Source organism: Metopolophium dirhodum, chromosome 7 (assembly GCF_019925205.1).
Source record: "Metopolophium dirhodum isolate CAU chromosome 7, ASM1992520v1, whole genome shotgun sequence".
Classification (NCBI taxonomy): Eukaryota; Metazoa; Arthropoda; class Insecta; order Hemiptera; family Aphididae; genus Metopolophium; species Metopolophium dirhodum.
In genome coordinates, this window is record NC_083566.1 from 28,774,639 (window position 1) to 28,780,638 (window position 6,000).

Here is a 6,000-nt window from a genome sequence, read left to right on the forward strand (position 1 = left end):
TAATTTACCTACACTATATTTCTTTCCAAAAGAGGAAACAAGGCCTGAGTGGCGAAGTGGTCACGCAGTCATCGGTTCAATTCATAGCAAAGTGCAAAAAAAATTTGTGTGGTTCTATGCGATCACCATTTATTTGCGCTGTTGTCCGATTGCGTCGTCAGGTTTCCAACTAGGTCCCAATCCACTGAGAGTGAAGACTGCGGTCTTGGACAAGTCTCCTCTTGGAGACTGGTAGTATCATGCACATATCTATGTGAATTATACATAGATAAATAGATCACATAATCTCCCTACTACCAAATTGTTATAAGCATTGACGAAGACCTTGAGGCCGTATCAATGAACAAATACAGAAAAAAAAAGAGAAAACACCATGCAGTGACTGATTTTTATCAGACAGCGCACATCTTCCACATAACAGCATAGGATAGTGACCAATGGAAAGAAAAAATAATGTACAGAACTACTTTCTTCTTTTTTTGGAATGGATTATAGTTAGTCTAAAATATTGTAATCAGTTTCAATTATTTAAATAAAAAGTAATACAATCAAACCATAGACATGTGAGTAAGTAGTGTTTCTAAAACGCTTAGAATTATTATTACCAAACATACCAATAAATTATATTTTAGATATTTTAAATTATCTACATAATGTCTTATAAACAATGTTATTTTTTATTATACAATAGACTACTTTCTCTTTCATCTATACAATTTTAATTTTATTTGTTTTAAATTATACACATTTTTAACATTTTTAATTTACTAGCATACAAGATTTTATAATAGGTAATATGATTCTTGTGAAAATAAAGTAGAAAAAAACAAAAATTCCAGACTCCAGTTCTAAAACGTAATTATGTGTTTATTGTATATGTATATTAAGTTCATTGTCCAATTACAACTTAATATGTTGTATGTTCATTATATTTTTTACAATAATTCATTTATTATAAATATTTACAATCAATAGACAATTGTACGAACTATGAACCTTACTATATTCACAGTGTTAAAAGTAATTTCTTAGTATTTAATTTAAAATTTCTAGTAAATTATTCTAATTATATTTTTTAGTATATATTAATTTCAAATCATTGGTATAATTGAGGTAGTTACCTACTCTAAATATTTTTCTATTTACCAACATTTAATTCCATAATATTATATTGAAATTTCATTTTTATATAACTATATAATGACCAAGGAGTTCCAAAGCCTAGGTTTATCTGGTGATTGTGAAAAGCAAAATTTAGACAATGAATGATGATGTAATATTATGATATATTATATATACTTACGTCTTACATTGTTGAATGTTTAATAAAGAAGAATGAATATTGATTCTGTTAATTAGGTAATTTAGATATGGTATAATAAATTACATATATTACTAGTCTATAAATGTCTAATGTAGTTGTTGAGAATAGATCATTGAAAAATTAATTACTTAACCAACAGGTTAGACAGCTATTATAGTGCATAGGTATATTTGTTATGAATCAAACATTGTCTTCAAAGTCAGGCATGTCGCGTTATCATTATGTTCTAGGATAATCCGATAATAATAATAATAGGTATTAGCCAGTCTTGTTAAATTATTCGGATACTTGTATTTAAATACTTTTACCAATGTATTTTAAATACAAAAATAATTTTTTTTTGTATTTTTATTCTAGAAATTAGAATACTAAATAATTTTTTTTCATTCTCGTGGTCTACTCCAAATTCCAATTACTAATAATTTGGAATGTAAGTACTATTTTAAATTTTGTTTCTAAAATATTATTTTAAAATGGTTCTAACTTCTGATCATTTATAAATAAGGTTTCGCCAAAATGCAAGCAGATAACAGAGTGACTGAACACTGAAACCCCTATCGGCTTCTCATTCCCATATTTTACCATGGCATACAAGAAACTGACCACCACTGGTTGGATTGGAATTTATCTTGAATCTTTAAATAGTCTTTCTCCTTATTTAATGGGTGGTTTTGTGGTAGTAGTTTATAATTTGAATATAAGATATTGGTATTAATGTTATTGAATTTTTTTTTTTTGTCATATTTATTTTAATATGTACAATCTGCATAAAATATTTTTACAATAATCACAATAGATATGGAGAGATACATAAGAGGGTTTGGTTGGCTTGATTAAAGAAACTATTCAATAATATAGTAGGTACTTCATGACATGGGTAGTAGTGGTTATAGTCGACTAGTCATTGAATTGATAATTAATTATTAATTTATTGATTTTAAAATTAAGTATTTTGAATACTTTTGAAAGGTATTTGTATTTATATTTAAATACTTTTAAAATAAAGTATTTGAATACGTATTTTAAATACAAATTACACCAAGTATTTAAATCGTATTCTGAATAAATTTGAAAAGTATTCTTTACAAGACTTGTATTAGCGATTAGCCATTAGGTAGCACATTGACTATAGGTAAGTAAATAGGTAGTACAGTAATTTTTCCAAATGCTAATATAAATCCCATGGCTAAATATATTTAGCCATGATAAATCCTATCTACGCCAAACGATACCTATAATAGCCTTTAGAAAATAGAACATGGATCAGTGACAATAAGATATCGAGAGAGAAGATTAGTAGACAATACGATTATATGAATCAATGAACCATACAAAATAGAAGAAAAGTGCACCAACCCAAATACTCAAATACTCCTTACATACCTAATGACTTATAGGCATATAAAAGTAATCACGATTCACGAATTGTTACGAAGAATGGTTAAAAACTATATTTATGTCCCTATGTTGTATGTAACCACGGAGTACGGACAATGGATAGGTGGGTACCGAAAAGATAATAATATAATACTTATGGTACCTAAAGGCGGGTTTCCGGCGTTTCCGCTATACTGTATACACGACGTGTATATGACGTCGTACGTGCATACAAATCCTTCGCTGTGATTGGTTGGTTAGGTTAAGTTATCAAACGATTAACCACGATACCGTGTTGTTGGACATAGCTGAACATTTTTCGTGTACACGGCAAACGTGTATAGTGGTAACCCGCCTTAAGAGGATGCTACCCATGCATTTGTTGTCTCCGTCTTACACACGTACGACATAGCAAATTTTCGTTCACTAGTTTCAATAGTGTGCAGTTAGTTTTGATATTAGAGTAATTTGACCTATTATCAATTTTTTAGATAATAACATTATCTGTGCTTAAGCATTGACTTTTATTCGTTATTTTAATTTTCAAGCGAGATATGAGCATTTTTAATTTTTGATATTTCACATACCCATATCTTGCTTGAAAATTTTTAAAAATCGTAAACGCTTAAGCACAGATAATGTTCTTATCTAAAAGTTTCATGATAGGTCAATTCGCTCTAGTATCAAAACTAACAGCACACTATTGAAACTAGTGAACGACAATTTGCCATGTCGTGCGTGTGTAAGACAGATGTATGGGTAGCGTACTCTTAAGTAATTCTGTCGTACACGTATGACGTACCTATGCGGCTATACCTAAATGAATAGGTACATCGCCTATATCAACAAATCTGAATAATATAAATTAATAATTATTAAACCGTAGGTAGTAGGTAATTTTTTATAGAGTATCCAAATTCTCATCCCCAATTTTTCTTAAAATTTGTACTACTTTCACATTTTTTTTTCATGTACAATGGTATGATACAGTGACGTGCGGGGGGAGCAAAGCACCACCACCCCCATTGGTACAATTTCCATATCGATATAACTTTAAAAAATATATCACATATTTTTTTAGTAGGTTATAACTTAATATTACGTAAACAAAATGTCGACCCAGGAGAGTTTCCCATCGAAGGGTTTACCACCGCCCTTTAAGTATAAGTACATTAAGTCAGAGCAACTAATAGAGATTTTATTTTGGTCATCGACCCCAAAAGAAAATCGTAATACACCACGAATAGTAAAGATGACCGTGCTGTAGTGTGAAATTTTGAATCGTCTATAATTATATAACTACATAACCTAGTAATAGACAATTACACTAACCTAATAGTAGGTTGGTATACAAGTATACACGACGAGACGAGACGAAAATAAAAATTATACTTATTATTTGTATACACATAACACAGTCACACAGGCCACAGGCGTATTGACCCAAATACTTTTATCCTTCTGTAAATAAACTATTAAGTTTTCGTCCGAACAACGACAAGATTAATGATGACGCGTTATGAGTATTGTATGTTTAAGTATAATACCACCAGACACGGCACGTCGAATCGCGTAAAACTATTAGATATATGGGTTATGACTTTATGAGTAGTCGTACTACCTGCAATACTTATAATTTATTATTTAATGACTTGCGGCGATGTTATACGTTGTAAAATACTAAAATATATTAATTGTATATTATATTTGTGATTTGTACCGTCAAAAATATGATGGACAATTTCACCGAAATTCACCTGTATATAAATTACGAGTTACCTATATAACTGCAGCCACCTGCATTATTTTTTCAACGATCCGCAAACCGTCCGAAATTTAAGTACCAATTTTCTTCACTCGTAATTCGTATTTTATGGCATAGTTGTCTTTAGCGCAAGAGCAACCGACATCCGTTTATGGAGTGACTGCAAAATATTAATATGTAGGTACCTAATAGTATGTCCTACAGTACCTTCGCAGCACTGAGTGTCCGGGTAAGCATATGGACCAGTTGTACCTATAACAAAATTTGTATTTTATAGTCAATATATACCAATATTGCGGTTTTTTTTCATCGTCTATATACATCGATTTTTCGAAAAAAACAAACATTATTATTGATTTGCTGCCAATATTCTATAATTTTCTACTTACTTTTACATAATTTTATGAAACATCTTTATTTCATTATTATCAACGAACTGAAGTATGAATTTGACTGATAGACGAAAATAAGTTATTTAATAACTATAAGTCTTAGTGAAAAAGGTTCACCGTTGTTAATTCTTAATTAATTTAAATTTCGAAAAATAGGTAAAACAAAAAAAAAGGTGGGTAAGTGGATGTCGCTTTGCTGTACAGTAGGTTACAAGTGGGTCACTGTAATGGATGGTGTTAAATTTGAATTCAATGATATAATATCATTGTATAAGAAAGACGATTCTGAGCGAAAACGGTCAGTCAGCCTATGACATTACCAAGTATATTTGATGATATTATTGTGAATAAAGTAATTTATATATAACCTATTTACGTGGAGCCTTGTTTTAAATTTTCAATCCTTATAGCTATAAAAGTTGAACATTTTATACATTTTTAACTACAAAATAATTTTTACGTTTTTTTACCCAACAAATAAAATTTTATTGATATTTATAGAAAAAAAAACTAAAAAAATTGAAAACTGACAATGTCCGTAAACAGCTCAAAAAGAGTCAAAATATTTGGAAAATGTTATGGTGTATAGAAAATGCTAATATAATCATTCAGTCAAAATTGCATGTACCTACGGTAATTTGTTTTAGAGTTGCACCAAAAACCAAAATCGATTTTCTCGAAAATAGATTTTGCAATTTCCCGTTTTCCCTTAATTTTTCTTTTGTTTTTCACGTTGCTTTTGAAAACTACCGGGAAATTTTTACTTTTGACCCCCTCTAAGTACCAACTAGATTCACTTTCCTATCAGAAAAGTTACTGTTGAAGAAAAACCAAGCACTCTTATTGTCCTAAAAGGTGATGACAGACACAAAAAAAAAAATAAAAAAAAAAACACACATCATTGTAAAATCAATACATTCATCGCATCGCTCTTAATCTAAAATAGAATTGCATAAGTAAAGGTTTATGTTAAATTGATGTCTGACGAACAAAATATTTTTATTAAAACTGAAAAAAGCAATTTATTTTATATACTATGAATATTTTTATTAATACACATTTGTATAAATATATGGGTATACTGTAATATAGAATAATATTATCATAGTGATTTGTTTAATTGTATAGATATTTATTTATGT